Source organism: Malaya genurostris, chromosome 1 (genome assembly GCF_030247185.1).
Source record: "Malaya genurostris strain Urasoe2022 chromosome 1, Malgen_1.1, whole genome shotgun sequence".
Lineage (NCBI taxonomy): Eukaryota > Metazoa > Arthropoda > Insecta > Diptera > Culicidae > Malaya > Malaya genurostris.
Window position 1 is genome coordinate 57,678,113 of NC_080570.1, and position 18,833 is coordinate 57,696,945.

An 18,833-nucleotide genomic window follows, 5' to 3' on the forward strand; every position below is an offset into this window, starting at 1 on the left:
CCGTAGTGTGCAGGTTGTTCACAAAACTGACATGTAACCAATTGATTTTCATAAGTAATCAACGTTTTACACGGATGTATCCCGTCTTGACCACAAATGATGTAAGATGGAATTGCTTTACGTAGTTGCATACGTACCACTCGCACGCCATTCCGGATACCCGGGAAAAAATTCCGCCATACTTCCTTTTCGATGGAAAGAACTTCACCGTACTGCGACATACATTCCCGAACATACCCCTCGCTGGTCTGCGGGGGAAGGTCATGCACGCGTACTTCTATGGCATTGTCCACCATGTACACAGGGATTTTATATTTAACATTGTCATGATCAATACTGTGCACCCCGTTATTAACCGAAGCAAATGCAATTGCATCTTTTTCACGTTTAAACATAATGTACACACAGTTCGACGCCTTGTTGAATTGAATCTCACTTACATCATTAACGTTTAGATGCATTCGTTCCTTAAGCAAGATTTCAATTTCGGTTGCTGCAGGTCTAACTTTGCAGCGCTTGAAATCAATACAAATTGAATTTGGCCTTGTAGGCCAAGTTTCAGGCTTTGTTAAATCGTATTTGCCCATTTCGTACACTCTATTGTTCACTGCACTGTATTGTCTTTGTTTCTGTCGTCGCGACCGTAAGAAATTTTCGACTGTGTCGTTTGCGATGCGAGCACGAACTGTTAAAAACGTTATTACGCACAATCGCTTCAAATGCGCACAAATTATGAATAAATACACTTTCCACTAACAGTTTACGTCATTTTTACATATTGGTTTAGAAATTTATATATGGATATATCGTAACACATGCGAAAAACATCTAAACAATTTGCAAGTAGTTTCAACAAGACTGTCCTTTTTAGCTTTTAAATGGATTGTTTTGCTTTGACACTTCTCATGAGTTTTTGGCTAAAAAACTTCTTAATCAAACCAATTTCATTTTTGTTTTCTTTGTGCTGTCCTTCAGCAATGATGGTAATAGATAAATAGAAACCAATTTTCTGATTTTAATAACAAAATTAGTTGTCAATGAGAATTTCGTGTTGGATTGAAATATTGCTGGTTTGTGTCGAGAATATTCGCCAACTAAACACATTCTCTAAAAATAGGAGTTTTTTTCAGCAAAGTAAATTCTCAATTTTAACTAATTTTATAGTTATTTTGGTAATTTTGTTGTTAAAATCAACTAATTCAAAAACAGTAATACGAATTAGGCGCAGAGCTAATTTTGGTCGTTCCGTGTAGATACTGTAAGATTAGAAGCTTGAACATCTGTCAAAAACTTTTCATTATTATGCTCGATCATTTCAATCGGTGTCGACGGTAAACATGACAATTTTTGAGTCATTAAAGTGTTGATTGAAGGAAACACCACAGAAAACACATGTACTGAACTGTGTGTAATGTTTTTTGAGTTAACAGAGACAAAATTTATGCAAATATAATGATCGGTTGTCACCGTCAGTGTTTCAGTATCAATCATCAATAATTTTATTAATGTGCTGAAATGAACAACTATAAGCTGAATATCTTTGAGTGATCAAAGAAAACTTGCTGTCAGGAATCTGTATTATCTATTTTTGACAGACCTGTATTTTTCCTGGAAGTATAGTGAATGTTACTGAAATCCACGAACTGGTAACCCTGCTCACAGAATTGACAACATCAAAATGCGAAAAAGAGCAAACAAAAAATTAATGATTTAAAGCTGTGTAGGAGAGAGGTGGCGATTGGAGCTAAGTTTTTTGAATTATTACAAATAAAATATTACGTTTTTCAAGATCGTGAACACGTCTACAGAAATTGAAAACCTCGCTTTACAACAGCCTCACATGAACGAACTCAATTATTATGTTGTATACGAGCATGACAGCCACAAAATACTCGTAATTATTTGTTTCTAATAGTTGCCAAAGGCAAGGTAATAATGCGCAGTGGTACACAATTATGCCCAAAATGAATTTTCCGTAATGTTCAAGTTTTTCTTAATACTCGAAATACTCGATGATTACTTTGTTTGGGTCGAAAAACTGTTACTAAACCAAGAAAAAAGAAAGAAAGAGAATATTTTCTAATCTTTCAGTCAATATTTACGTCTGTTGCATTAATATGAAATCAACAGAGAAGGAGGAATATAGCCGAATAAAGTTAATAGGCTTAAATCTCAATGTTTATTGCAAGTAAATACTGGTAAATATGGAGCTCACAATGAGATGCGCACTAATATGTACCGCGCACTATTACCCACCTTTCCCCTATTTGTAAAACACTTTCTGCTCCGAAGTGCCCTGTTTTCACTAAAATTTCGAAAGATTGTAAATTTAGTATTTTACTTGGTAACTCTTCAAATGTATTGATCATTTTGTCACGTTTTTCACTTGGGACCTAACTACAATAAGAATAACAAATGAAATCAGTTTTAAGCAATTCATACGCGTTTTCATCTTCCACATATTCTGTTTTAAATTTGGTTGATGTTTAGAAGCTAACGAGAGCTCTGATAGAACTATCGTTTGAAGTAACGATCTGAAACAACTTTTATTGAACGCATAATTATCTACACCAGTGCGATAAAATGTCATTTTCAATACAATGATATCAGATGAAAATGAAATTTATGGCCGCTGACCTTCAGCATATCGATACAAATTCAGATGACTTTTGCTGCCATTTTCAAGTGGAGCTCCCAAAATTTATCGTCAGTTGAATAATCGTACCTAGTCATTTGAAGTTTTGCTTGCTCAGTTTCGAGTGCCAAGTAGTCTAGCTCCTTCATTGTCTTCGCTGTTGGTAGTGAGCAAGTTCGAATGAATAGAATTATAAATGAAGTAAGTATTAAAAATGAAAACTGATGGAGAAAACTATTAATTTATATGTATTCTGTAACTGATCTTTCAGCTACCTGGTTTGTCTTGCATCTATTATCTTCAACCAATTCAAAAGTTTACATGAACCTCATTTGAAGGCCGCTCTTACACTATTGAAAGAGATATTTTGTTACTTCAAGAGATCAACTGACGGCGGTTAAACTGAGCTTTGGTTTGAAGAGAATCGATTGCCAGTTCGGTACGTCAGCGAACGTTGTGTGTATCAGAGTGTGAAGTTTACTGCAGTAGAGAGATTGTCAGTGAGGTTCACATTCGGTTTCAATTGAATTGAATGAAGTTTCACTGCACTGATCTACACTAAAAAAAAGAATTTCACTGGTGACCTAATACCTAATACAATGCATTTCAAAAGACCTAATTTGTCAAATGACGGAAAATTTCATTTGTAATGCCTTAATGTTAGATTAGCATGAATTTCACTGGGTTCGACTGCAATTGGCTAGCAAGTGTCACAGTATGAATTTATATGCACCATTTACCGGCTTAATAAAAGTGTGCTTCTGTGGCTCAGTCGATTAATGGACGTACCTTGTGATCCAAAGATTCTGGGTTCAAGAGCGGTGGTCGTTAGTATTTTTTTTTATTTGAATGAATTTGATGTCATGGAATGTTCCACGATATCATATGTTCTGGCACGTAAATTTGCGTGAACTGTGACGCTCCTGTTATGTGAATCGCAGAAGATGTTAAATCAAGGGGTTTTTCGAAGCATGTACATAAAACATTATAAGAAAAGTTTTGGTGTAACAATAATTGTAGGAAATTTTATGGGGAATTAACAATCTTGCATACTAAAAAACTTTGATTCTCGAGCTCGGTATAGTAAAATTCCGAGACAGATCGGCAACACAAAATTTTGCTGATTGCTCAGTAATCAGTATTATTTTTTCCGAGATTCGTTCAGTAGATTTACTGATTTTTCGGCAATTATATCTTTTTGTCAAGATTTAGCAAAGTTTTGTGTTGAACTCATCAAAGATATTAACAATTATCCCAAAATGAGTAAATACGTTTAGCGAAATTTCAAAATAAAGACTGTCCCAGAAAGTATGGACGCACTTTGATTTCGCTGTAAATAATTCACAAGTGTTAGATATTCAAATTTTATTCGCCATACTGATAATGTTAGACTACAACTACAGAATATTATTCTCAACATTTGCTACTTAGCCATTGTAGACTAGCTGGCGCACCTTCTTGCGAACGTTCCTCATTAAATTCTGTACAGACTTCTTGGCGACAAGTTTTGACACTTTTTTTCAATCTTTTTCGAACTGTTGAATGGTTCCGGTTGTCGAGACATGTTTCCTAAGATGTTCTTTCGTTAATGCCCAAAATTTCTCAATTGGTCGAAGTTGTGGGCAATTTGGTTGATTCATGTTTTTTGGGACGAAAGTGACATTTTTGGTAGTATACCATTCTACCGTTGATTTCGAGTAGTGGCAAGAAGCAAGATCTAGCCAGAAGACAAAAGGATCTTTGTGGCTTCGAATCATGGGTAGAAGTCGTTTTTGTAAGCATTCCTTGATATATATTTCGCTGTTCATTGAAGTAGTGGTGATGAAGGGTTTCGAAATCTTACCGCAGCTACAAAATGCTTGCCAGATCATAGCTTTCTTGCCAAATTTTTCGACTTCAATCGATGTCTCGGACTGGTTTAACACTTGCCCTTCTTGCACCGTATAATATTGTGGTCCAGGAAGGATTTGTAATCGAGTTTCACGTAGGTTTCATCATCCATGATTATGCAGTTCAAATTTCCAGCAAGAATCGTATTGTGCAACTTTCGAATCCCCGGCCTGATCAATGCTTCTTGTTTCGGACTACGTTTTGGTTGTTTCTGCTTCTTATAGGTTCGAAGATTCAAACGTTCTTCAGCACGAAGAACATTTGACTTGAAGTGCCCACACTTTTGAACACATCCCGAACTGAAACATCCTTCTTTTGCTCGAACGCCTGCAGTATACGTTTATCCAACTGAGGGACCCGTTTTCGGTTTATCTTCAAAGGTGTTATCCTCACCGAACTTCCTGATTGCATTTCGCACGGCTTTTTCACTTACTCCTTCCATTTTTGCTATCTTTCTCAGTGACAGTCCGCGTTCTGTGCACCATTTGTACACAATTTTTCGACGTTGTTCTGCTGAAAGTCCACGCATTTCGAAACAAACTAATGAAAACGAATAAACAACGGCACAAGTGGTTAGATAAAAGTGTAAACAACAGGACGCAGCCATAAAAATTGACAGATTCTGAACCATTGCGAAATGGCAGCGGTTTTTGGTTGCGTCCATACTTTCTGGGACAGTCTTTATGTATTGGCTTTTACCGAAATTCGATGAAATTAGAAGAAAAAGTCGAATAATCCGCAAAATAATGCATTGACTGTACAAATGAGATGACTAATTGATACATACATTGATACTAGTGCGGTAAAACTTTATTTCAATCGAATATTTTTGGATGAAAATGGTATATATTTTGCCGATGACTGTCATTCATTTTACTTTTGTTGCCGTAGCTCCCAGAATTCATCGTCAATCAAATAACCGTACCTAGTTACTTGAAGTTTTGCTTGCTCAGTTTGTAGTATTCATTGTCTTCCATGTCTTCACTGTGGGTAGTGAGTAAGTGCGAATGAATAGACATAAACATCAATTCGATAACACACCATAACGATAAATTGAGTGTGGCGGAACTCATTTGAGTTTTCAATTATCACCAGTAAGTTAAAATCGATAATTTCGACGGTTTGAAATGTATTGTGATGTGTTTCTAAATATTAAAAATGAAATGAAAGAGGGAACAATTAATTTATGTTTATTTTGTAATTGATAATTCTTTCATCATGACTGGTTTACCTTTCATCCATTATCTTGAACCAATTCGAATGTTTACATGAACCTCACTTGAAGGACGCTTTTTCATAAAATGACGGTGATTAAACTGAGCTTCGGCAGAAAGAGACACGAATGAATCCCTAGCCCATTCGGTGAGACTGCGAAGGGTGTATGCTAGAATGTGAAGTTTGCTGCAGTAGAGTGATCGTTATTGTGTGCACACATTCGATTTCAATTGAATTGAACGAAGTTTTACAACACTGATTGACACTACTAAACCTAGATTGAAATGAAATTGATTATTTCTGTATTCTTAGTTGCCTTAGTCTAGTGCACCTATTCATCGCCGTTTTTTTTCTTCTAATTTTCAGGAAGAGGGATTTGAACGAACTCGTCGCATTCGTAAAGCTCCAATATGGCGACAGTCATCATCTATCCACGGAACGCTTTACCTAAAAACAGTCATCATAGATCGGATGCTACCGGGAAAAACGGAGACTTAAAGAAAATGAAGCAAAATATGATTATTACAATATTTAGTGTCAATAAAGTCCGTCTACCATACGTTACCAAAGCACCAGTTGTGAACGAATCAGCTTCGACCGGAACATTTAAGAGATAGAAAACGTTCAAATCGACTGCTCGGAATGTTTATTGCAAATACTACCGGGAAGCTCCAGCGATGGATATCCTTCACGAAACGATCGTCCTACTAACGGCTAGCTTTAGTTTGAAAATACTTCGTTTCTAAGAAAACCAACCGCAATGCTTACAGATGCAAGAGAATAAAATATTGATACGCCATCTTGTCTTCACAGCATTTCCCGATGGCCAGCAAGCGCCAGACTGTGAGAGGAAAGTCGCGCCAAGCACCGAGTAGTGCTTCCACCCTAAACGAAGCGTCAACCGAAATACACGTGGCAGAGAGAAAGCACGTGTCCTGGGGTGAATCCCGCTGACACTTACTCACACAACGATGAAACGGTTAAGAGAGCCTGTCGGTCGTTCAAAACTGCTAGCAAAATCATACACAAAAAGCACACTCAATGGAAAAACATAATACAAAATCAACAGGGGAAAATCGGCATCTGTTCGACCAAAGGGGAAATTGATTTTCGGCGAAGGAGAAAAAAGGTTCCTAAAAGGGGAATTCCCCGACATTCGGGCTGAAATCACACATTGAATCAATTTCGGCGAGAGGTTATGTAAAGCAAAAAAGCCAACCAGTAGCGCCTTCCCCTACATTTGAAAGTTCCGTCCGACTCAAGCCAAACGAAAATACACTACATGGCCTGCAAAAACAACGACAACAACAAAATCACATCGTCTACAAACCGAGAAAGCTCACGGATACTGTGGAAATCGTTTTCGTGTTCGAGTCAAACGTCGCCATCATCATCGTCGATGCGGCTATCGTCTGGGAAAAAAACGTCGTCCGGCAATCGCAACGGCTAGCAGCAGCAGGAAACGAAGCTTTCCTCCAAGCGAAAGCTTCCAGAGAAGTATAAAACATTATTGGTTTTGTGATTGTTTTACTGTACCAACACAAACACACCGTAATTTCATAGTTGCCACAGAACTCTAAATCATCAAACGTATGCATCGGTCCAATTTTCGTTCCTTTTTACGATAAGTATTTATACCTAAGTTTTGAGTGCATCTTTCTACTAGTATTTTTTTTCCTTGTGCTAGTTTTAAGTAGTTATTCCACAACCAAACAATAGCTAGGATAAGTGTTTTATTTCGTTTAGATTTAATACTACAAACTTTTGAACTTTGCACAAGAGAAAAACAATATTTCAAACAAGATAATAGTAAACAGCTAACAGGAATATTTTTCATCGTTTTATAACACATAACCAATAATTTCACAGAAGGAACAAAATTATTGGATTCAAACAATCGACACACACAGAAAAAATACAAGAATAATGCGGAGAATTTCCGGTCAAATTAGAAACTGTTATTTCATAATCGAAAAGCAAACTTACACGGCCTTCCATAAATGAGATGTAGAAAATTCTTTGTTGTACCTTTGGAAGGAAACGAAAAATCAACCAAAAGTTAATATGAAAACAAAACAATGTGAATATTACGCACCGAACGCTGTAATTTTATGACAGAAATTATTTTCATTGTCGTTTAACAAAACAAAAAGTATACCAAGTTCGGGCGACCGATTTTGGAGAACCACTAGCGGAGTGTTTAGTTGAAAATGAATACCGATCCAGTTGTTCGTAGAAAATTAGCAAACTTTCTAGCAAAATATTTATCTGTATCTGTTGATATCTGCAAAAGATTTATTTAAGTTTGAATAACACACAGATCTATATTCCATATTTGAGGTGAAAATACTGTTTTCAACAAAGCAAAAGACAGCAAAAGCAAACGAAAAAACTAGCTAAATTGATTAGACAAAAAAATTACCAGGTTTGACCAGAAATAATCCAAACTCATTGTTACGTTCAAAATAAGAACAACCTAAACTGGATTCATGATGAAAAAATCCAAAAACAACACAAATGATAAATTATTGTTGACTCAACGAGATTGTTACACAAAAGGTTTCTATATTTTGAAATAGGCTCTAATCAAGTCGCAAATAATGGCAATAATTTCTGTAATAAAACAAAATATAAACCAAAACGAATGAAACGAATAGGATTCAGGTAACAAACAAAACCAAACGAATTCAATAATTTTGCCACACATATAAGTACTAGATTATTAAAGTACATTCTACCAATTAATCACACAACGAACAAGTCCTTATTTCTGCCCAGTTACATTGTAAAACTTTATTTAGACACTTTACCGCACTGACAGTTCGGTTCTTGACGTCCCGGATGTCAAGTTTCCCTGCAAAACAAAAAAAAAACAAAAAATATTTACAAGCTAAACAAAAGTTATTATGCTGAAGCGAAATCCGAATCAATTGATATTAATATGTATTTTTATTTTGTTCTATTCTCAAACAGGAATGGTAGGAAAGACAAAAAGTAACAAAAAATAAGTAATCAAGTGTTAAAAATTTTGCTTCATTCAGCTTTGGCGCTAAGTGCAAGGATTACTATTTCGAACCATTATAAAAACAAAAATTGTTCGTTCGGTCCAATGTGTGAAAAGCGATTCAGCTTCAAGAAGTTATTTTTTTATTTTTCATGGAAACAACACACCAACCAATTCAATGGGAATCAAAATGAAATATCAAAACTCAAAATATCCGCTTTTCTGTATTGGAAAAGGGAGATGTTTTTGAATCTATCAGGATTATAGAAACGCACAACAGAGGTTCCGGCCGACCTGCGGTTTAAGTGTTGATCCTTCAATCGGTGCGGTACCTGCACAGGGTTAGCTGAGTGCGGTCTTCCCCACACTGAACGGAACTTTCCGGGGGGAGGGATCGGTATAAAAATTCATTTAGAATGCAGGAGCTCCGGTGGAACCTCTTTCGCTAGCAAAACCGAAATTTTGTTGATAGCGTTCGACTATTAGAAACTCATTATCCGACTAAATTCCTCGTTCGAAACCGCGAAGATTTAATACTCGATCACAACCCCTATCTGAAGCAGGAACGAAACGAAAATATTTTCGACCTCCAGTCTCTGGCAAGACGTTTCATTTTCGAAGGGATAAATTATTAATATTCCATTTTTTGGAGGGGGGGGGGGTTGGGATTTCCAACAGCTCTCCGCAGAACGCAGAACAGGAGGTGTATGCTAAAATGTCAAAATTACATTCTTTCTCCGTGATTCCTCTTTTACCAAACCGAAATTAAAATATTCGTCGAACTAAAATCAATAATGGACTGCAACATTCAGGCATTTTCCAACAATTCTGATCCAATCCGAGCTAGAATCAAAACAAAACGAGAAATGAGCAACATTACAACACAAAAACAATACGAAAAACCATGCGAGCCATTGCCAACGCAAAAGAGCACGTGTTCGGACAAAAAACGCAAAATTGAATGCTTCAGTGATTATGAATCGACCCTCATGGCAGTAATCCAGTATCACGAAATTTATGGTCGTTAAGCATTGTCGTCTCCGTCTTTCTATCAAGGAACAATCTCCCCCTTGGCTTTATTTTCTTGGAAGGCAAATGTTCGTCCTCCCGTTTTGGAACCACTTTTCGGTGGAGATTCACGAGAAAATTCAGCACGAATGAAACAAAAAAATCATTGAATTTCTTTAAATTTTTCCTTTGCCGAATGAACAATCTGAGCACTAAATTGAGTTGCACGGTAAAAAAAAAAACAACACAATCAAATTTTAAAGTGTCTAAAATATTGATGCTCCGAAATTTTCGAACAGTTTCGTGAACTTGGCATACGTTGGTGAAATGCCACCAAATCTACCACAAAAACTATCCCTCTCTCATTCACACACAAACAATAAAAAAACTGACAATGCCTTAACAGCCGGGCAATAAAATTATAACGGAAAGGGAAGTTACCGACTGCCAACAATAACGGCATTCAAAGACACCGCTGCTCTAAATTCAATTTCGAACAAACCAAATCAAGCAGAAATTGATTTTTTTTAAATGCTACACGAATGAAACAACTAAAACTGCAGTATGTCTGCGGTACGCGCCCTAAATTACAAAAAGAAGGGAATGTCTCTGAAAACAAAAAAAAAATCTGTTGCAGTCCATCTTTCCCCATAGCGACTCGAAGAAAAAAAACCGCATATTTAGAAACAATTTCCAAAGACTGTCCTCTTGACCATCGACGGCTGATCAAATTATTGCTATTAATTCAATGCCATTCTGTTAATTAACATTTTCATCTTCCGATTCGTCCTGCCGTAAGAGGCTCATGATTTCCCTGGCTGGTACTGGCAAATATTCCTCTCAGTCCCATCGGCTGAATTTCCTTTTGCAAATTATTTTTCATTTACCGGAAGCATCCAAGAATCCAAAACTAAGTAGGAAGAAGATTCGATCCATTCAGTCTTTCTCCGTTCGGGCCAACCAAAAATAGACACGTTCCAACATCACAGGAAAAAGTTCAAGTGACTCTACTTTAAAATTTATCATTTTCAACTTTCTTCAAAGTTCGTGTCGCCCCCCGTATTTGTCGTCGCTCACTTGCTCACTTTTTCGGGTCTCCCCCGACCGTCGATTTCTCCGCTCTCCATCACTACTCGATAATTGACTTAAAATCATATTTTCTACACGCCTTCTTCCCGAAACGGGCACCACTCGGTTCATTTCCGGTCCAGAAATTTAAGTAGAGCAACAGCTACAAGAAAATATGTAATACATTCATAAAGTTGGTGAACCGTTTTTTTATTTTAGCAGGAAAATATTTCAACATACGGCAGCCGTTTCGGGATGTCTTTTCTAGCTTTCGGACACTCACTTCCTGAGTTGTTAGTTCTTGCTCAAAACATGGATAGCTTATTTTGTCGCAAAAAACATGGTCCCCCACTAGGATATTCCATCGCTCCAAAGGTTGTCGTTTAGCTTCGATTGAACAAATTCTTACCACAAACAAAATTCAAAACGAAAAGGTCATGTTCGATTCGACGTTTTCCGGACCATGATTTGGACCTTTTTAATTTGGTTTGTCCGCCCAAAAACAAAATCTAGAAGAAAAAAAACCTGTTCCTGTCTCACGTTGCATTGATTTCTTATCACGAACTTTGAAGTAAGAATTTTAAGTTGTTTTTTCCGGAAATACCTCAGTCAAAAAATCAAACTAAACCAAAACAAATACCAATTCCCTTTCAATCAAATTGAGCACTGTTCGACAAAGGCGAAATAACAAAACTCTCCACAAAATCTGTCCAGGATCAAATTCAACCATGAACCATGCTTCTGTACATCATCGAAACAAACCCACCAAATAAAATCGGTCAACTTTGGCAACGCCAGTACGCACAGCACCCATCCCCGTTCCTTAAAACACAAATCGGTATGAAACTTATCCCAACTCCGGTCAAATCCAGGAACACATGAAAGGATCTTCAAGAAACATATTTTACTTACTAAATTTGCATATTTTAAGTTTTCTTCGCACCCCGCATCTTTACATTCAGGAACATCTCCGGCCATCCCAAAGAATAAGACCTTGCAAAAACTTACGGACCGTCTCATCCTCTCCGGACCCCTCGGGCCCCAGCCAACAACTATGGACAGGACAGGAGTTCTGTGGGCTACGATCCAGAAAAGACAGACACATAAGACTTCGCAAAAACTTGTTGCAATCATGAGCATAAATTTCAAACAAATCCAAAACCAGCCATGGCCCACCGAAACCCTGTCAACCCTTGAATCCGAATGGCGGGTTTCCCATCCTTGATCGATGGCGTCCCAGGGTAGGTACGGTTGGGAGACGGTACGGAACCTGGAAATATGTCTTATCGTAAATGCGTACCTCCAATGGTGCACAAGTAAAATTGATTACTTTGGGCAAGTTTTCTGCATTGAAAAGACGAATCTCAACTCTCAAAAACCAATTCCTTTCACGTGGAGTTCATATCGGATTATTTGTGGGGTGGAGTGGGATGGAACGAGGGATACAGGGCTTGAAGGGGTATGCTGAAAACCGAACCAAAAACATTAACCGAACCGAACCGTACCACATCGCATTCAGAAGACCAAAGAAAAAAATGTTTTCCTTGCACCGAAAACGCAAAAAAGCTTTGTCTTTCGTCGTTGAGAAAAAAAGCCACTTTTCTTTTTTTGGGATTTTTTTTCGTGAAATCGTCCAAAAACAAAACAAACATATAAACAGAGAAAAAATTGAAGCGGAAGTTTCGGAATACGCGCAAAACGTGAAACTGTTTTAGGTTACTCAAAAACGAATAGGTGCGTACAATATTTAATTCAACCGAACGATTTTAAATTTTTATTTTATTTGTGTTAGTGTTTTTTTCTTTCTTTATTTTTGTGTATAAGTAAAACATCTGGATGATGATGATTTAACCTCAAACGAAACAATAACAACAAACAAAAAAAAACTGCAATAGATGTTCAAAATTCGAACATTTCGGAGTGAACCGGTTTAATTAAATTACTTGCGCCTAAACTACTTACACCTCATTCATTTCGGCAGAAACCATAATCGTTTTCAACGGATCTCGACTGTCGAGTCACATAAACGGTTGAAATATTTGTCGCATCACTCAATATTTTATTCTAAGTTATGTTTTTTACCTCTACTTCCAAACGGAACTAGAGCTGTAGGAGTACCATCGCATTTAGGTTTATAATGTCAATTAGTTTTTTTTTTACTCTAGGACGATCGGTAGAATATTTTCAATGAACATTCGAGGTTTCGTCGTCGAAACTAGCAAAGTTCTTGATTTGAATGTTTTTATTTTAACTTAAACAAAAAAAATTGGAAACTAAAAAAAATGCAGTTGAAAATAAAGTAGAAATAAAAAATCCTAAAGTGCGTTGCCTAAGATTAAATATATTAACCAACATTTACAACAGACATATTTTAACGAACAAGCACACATAAATGGCGAAGTCAATAAGATGTAACATAAAAGTACAAAAAGAAAAACAGAAATATCCATTCGAACATAAGAGATAAAATATATTTACATATCAAAATAGGCAAAACATATACTAACAACATATAGATTCTAGTACACGGTATCAAGTAACAAAAGAACGTAAATGAATTTGCAATAAACCGCCAACATAAGGTATCGACGAAATAGTGACGGCCTACAAAAACAAACGAGAGAAACAATCAGGTTTAGAAGATTGAAAATAAAAAGGATAAACAAAAGACAGTTCATCTATAATACTATGTCGATGAAAATAAACTGACGTTACAATCATTTCTATACACATTTCACAAAATTGACGAAAATAACTGCTACCTTACCTCGCGATTTTGAGAAATAAAATAATAATAAACACTTACTAAACAACGATTACCGCGAAGATGAATTGCATCGAAGTTGGTTTAAAGCTAATCGCACATTTTGATAAACGGAATGAGTAAAATTAACAAAAAACTACTATTAGCAGAAATAATCGCGAAACAAAATAAGTAAATAACAAACAGATTTTCGTTTCCCGCTCATGGTCTAATCCAAATGTCAATGTGTTGGAGTAGTTACTGGGCATCAGTTGATGTAAAGATTTTTAGCGGGAAAATATTGAAAAACAAGGAAGACAATAAATCATTTAACATCAACTCAGAAACTGTATTGCTATTTGTTTCGTGAGCTGTGGAATATACGGAATTCGAAAAAATGAGGTTAGAGCGAGAACCGTGAACAAACTCGATCGCTGTTCGCACGCATTCTTATTTCGCATACGAATATAGCTGTACACACTGCATCCGTGTGTGTATAAGAGCTGTCATTATAGTCATTAGAATTCGTACTAGCCTAGTAAAGCCTCACAAAATGAATCGGTTTACCCTCGTTTTTTATTCCTAACTGGAGCAATAAACAAACCCATGACACTAAATACGAAATTCACTCATCAAAAAGCTGTTGTCATTATATTAGGCCCACGGCAAAACGAACAAAAACCACAGCAAGCCATGCGAAAAATTAATGAAAACTCTTCAAGCTCACATGTGCAGTTCGGAATGAATTCCGAATCTAATCCAAATGGGCGTAAACAAATATTCGGCATTCCATGTTGAATTTAGTATGAATTCCGAATCAACGCGCAGACTCCTGTGAAACAATCGATTGCGAGTGAATTTCGCCACCAATCGATCGGTTACAAAATCTATCCAAAATGAGTGAGAAAAAGTTAACTGACTTTGTCATTTCGGCTTCTTGTTTCTCGATTTTGCACGTTTTCGTACTGATTTTTATTTAAATTCGGATTATAAATTTAGTTATTTCTGTAACACTAAAACATATAATTGTCTGATATGTAGAACTTGTTCATGGCCAGTTATTTCCTTAATTTCTATATAAGCAGTAGAAATCTGCTGTAAATCAACAAAATCGCCATCGTCCATTCCTCTGTAGTAAAATGGCATAATTCGCCACACTTTTACATTACCACATTCATAAATAGAGTGAAAATTGAATGGCATTTACAATTGTCACTCACATTATCAGTTACGAATGAATTCCGATTCAAATTCGCGTGGACAAAAAATTTTCAGTTTGAAATCCGAAAAATTTCACCTCCAATCGATTGGTTCGGAAATTTGTCTGAGTGAGAAAAGGCGAACTGAATTATTAATTCGTTTTCTTCTTCTTCTTCTCCGATTTTGCACATTTTCGTGCTGATTTTTAGCTACATTCAAAATAGAAACGCTATATAACTGAATCTGTGAAGTTCTTTCTAGAATTCCACAATAAACTGTTGAAATTGGCTAAAAACCTGCAGAAAGACCTACTTTATTCAGCATCTAAGTCTAATCCTCTATCTGGAGTGTAATAAAATGGCGCAATTCGCCTGACTTCTACACTAACACATTCATAAAGTGAGCGAAAATACAATGACATTTATAATGTCACTGTCAATCGGATTGTTCGAACACACTGAAACAAGTAGTCTAGTAAAGGTTACCCAACTATTGACTAAGCTTAAAATTTCATTAATCAGTCCCTCTGCGAGACAATGTAGCTTCCATCAGTTGCCCAAAATCCCAAAAAGTACAGAAGCACTCACTAATTTAAAGTTTTCAAGTTTTCTGTCATTATCCTCAGAAACCAAATTGCAAAAATACCCAAGAATTTGGAATTAGGAATTGTGTAAATCACATGTTCTAAAGTATTTTTATGGCTATAAGACATTTGAACTTCACATAAATAGCCTGGTTGCCAAAACAAACAACTACAATAAGACTCAGTGGCCAGAGCACCAGTTTGAGTATTTTTTCCTTTGCGTGACTCTTATATAATTATATTAGCGACTCTGAATAAAACTTGCCATTCAGTACTTTTTAACACAGAAGGACAGTACTATTTTCCCGAGAAGAATATGAAAATCCCCCTTAATTCGAAGCCTATTTGCATTCTGTTATTGTAAAACAAAACCTAAATATATAATTATTTTCCAAAAACGTGAATATTTAAATCAAACCTGCTGTCATAGTCAAAAAGGTTACTTTGAGTGATTTAAAAAATAATATTTCGAGCCGTATAGCAAATTCATAAAGTAAAACAATCCTAAACAACCTTTTATCTACATTCGAGTGTAATCAGAGCAAAACAAATGACTCATTCTCGACTTTCAGAAGAAAGAGTGTATTATTGTGATTCATTGGATAAAATTTGGGTGAAAAAGAATTATTTTTGGATATGATAAAAATTCCTTGTGTGGTACTAATACGACTACAATTTCGCATCTTGTCAGTGCCGTCTATCGAAAACAAAGCTCTCTATTGTTACCTCAAATTGCGGTTTCTTCCATCAACGGTATGAATTGCGTCATATTCAAATCATCATAAATAATATTGAAATGAACGCGATTTTGTCTCGAAATCGAAAGAGAAAAATAGCCAATAATGTTAAACCAAATGGTTGAAACGAACTTCAACCAACACTTTATATTCATGTGGAAACAGATTGAAAAATACAGGACTGTGGAAAAATCATATATTCGATTTTGAGCGTCATTTAAGCACATGAAAATCGATTTAAAATTACAATTTATATTAAACTGTGTTATTCATTGAATAATAAAACTTCAAACTTAGACGGCTCAACAGACAATCACTCTGAATACAGTCAATTCGAAAATTTCAAATGAACGGAAAATTTTTCATAAAAGTGTCACCTATTTACATAGACTGGCATCACTAGCATACATTGTTTCTGTACTATACTTTTACATACCAACAAAACCATCATGTTACCAAGATATTCAGCGCTCAAATTTTACGCACAAATTATGTTCCGTAACATAGCGTCTGTGAGATGTCGATGCTAAACTGTGGACTGAATTTACTTCAAGCAGACTAAATAATACCCCAAAACAAACAACTAAAAATGACTGAATACACTATTCAAAAATTGAGAATATTGTGCAAGCAGAAGAAATTAGAAAGACGCATAAAAATCCCAGCTGTTTGAAACAACCAAATGATTAGTTGTTCATCAAACCAAAAAAAAATATTGTTTTATTCGATGAAACCATAACTGCAGATCAATATCGCATATCCAAATAAAATATGCATTTCTAAACTAGAATATTGTTGCTCCAAACAAATGTTGGTTGTTTCAAAAATACATTGGCTGAATCGACCCAGTATTGTTACTGTCACTATTTCAATATAAAAATTCGTTATTATTTTCCGGAACGTATTTAATTTTCCAATATTTTTTCTGTGTGAACGACATCTATTCCATCTAAACATGTTCTTTCCACGAATGTTATAAAATTTTAACGTGATTTGTTAATCTAAAAGAAATCAATGCTTCATAACATTCAGTCCCACACGTATTGAATCAGGAGCATTTATTATTAACCTGGAAGGTATACAAAAAGAGACATTCATAAAAAAAACCAAACATTTAATTGTATTCATAGTAGTCCATGTGTTTCAATCATGACAACAAAATATTTATGATGTAACATGGTTTCATCGAACGTTGAAAAGAAGATGACAGTTCTACTGACGACGCAAGAAAACGTCGCTGCACAAAAATCTCAAACGAATTAGGGCTGCAGCGGCAATACCATTGCCAACATTATACATAAATATTGAAATTGAACACTAATCGGAGATGTTGTTGTACTGTTGCAACACACGGTTGAGTAACAATCAACAGTTTTGTTTCATTACCCGAACAAAAATGAACTGAAACAACTCGCGTGCTAACTGCATCAAATAACCTCACTAAATTTAAAATATTGCCAATTTTTTTCTAAACAGCAGAATCAAGGATACAAGAGCAGTTATCTACTATGAGAGGAGTATAATAGAATGATTAACAAATATAAGAAACACGAGCCCTGAACGGAATAAACACATTAACTACTTAAGACCAACCAAAATAACACCACCTGTCAAACAATTAAACCAACGTCTCGTCAAAACAGCTGGCACAGATTTTATGCATCGGATACATTTCCGAATGAAATTACTACAGTTAAGAAACAGATCATGAATTTCCAAATTGTTGTGGTTATAAACTTTAAGGTTCAAAGGTTGCTACACCATCGTATTTTTTATTCTCAATATTTTATCTGCTCTGATAGAATACTTTTGATTTTTTTTTCTAACATTCCTGGGACCTAAATATAAAGGCGATGATATACATTCAGATATAAAACCTAACCTTTCCATTTCACGACTAGTGCTACGATCCTGCTGACACTAAAAATACTACCAGATGAGTGTTCTAGTCCACGACAACTGGTTAGTAAGACTAGCGCCTTACACATCAAAACTTCAAATTAATTTTTAAACAATTATTTCCATAACTATGAACAAATTCATATACAGCAACGTCGCAAATTTCAGATATACTGCAACTGCACAGCCAAATTTATATCCAAAAAGTAAAAACATTATAATTTGAGAAATAAATGTTAAACGCAGAAGCTGGAAGTAAATAACTAATAAAATGAACACGAAATTCTAACGATGAACAATACAACTAAAACAATAATATATATCTAAAGCCAATATGAAAAATAAATGCTATCACGCTATCTGGTGAGCAGCACGTGTATTGGATTCCTCGATTCCACAACTATTCTAAGCCCCAAACCAAATTTTTACGTCGGACGCTAAGCATCTGGATAGTTTGAACAGAAAAATCGTTTTTTCTATTTATTTATGATTCATTCACTATTCTTATACTGTACTGATTGAGCTAAAAAATATAGCTTCTCCAAATTAAGAGCAACTTACCATACCTGAACATGGCACAAAGTCTCTACGCAAATTCAAATTTTTCTTTCGACAGTCATACGCCTTATGTACAGTTCAAAAGTATGAATTTGATTTCTAACATTAAAAATTCATTGCTGAATTTATTTAAAATTAACTTATCAAAGCCAAAAAAGAATCAAAATTACAATTCAGTAATGTTGTGTTTTACACCAATACAAGCTCTGTGAAACATTTAGCACATTGATATGATATCTGAAAATCTCTGGCAACTAAATTTAAATTTTGTTGTTGAATTTAGATCATCTTAT

At 35.6% G+C, this 18,833-nt stretch overlaps 1 long non-coding RNA gene across 2 annotated transcripts; it reads right to left on the reverse strand.

Moving 5' to 3' along the window:
* Positions 1 to 5,425: 5,425 nt before the first annotated feature.
* Positions 5,426 to 6,427, reverse strand: LOC131440154 (uncharacterized). 2 transcript variants are annotated; one of them, XR_009231348.1, is made up of 4 exons: positions 6,306 to 6,427; positions 6,072 to 6,233; positions 5,757 to 6,014; positions 5,426 to 5,670 (listed from the first exon to the last, which is right to left on the reverse strand). It is a non-coding gene; the product is annotated as an uncharacterized LOC131440154 (long non-coding RNA). The 2 variants fall into 2 exon arrangements; XR_009231349.1 differs by having other exon boundaries at positions 6,296 to 6,383.
* Positions 6,428 to 18,833: the final 12,406 nt, after the last annotated feature.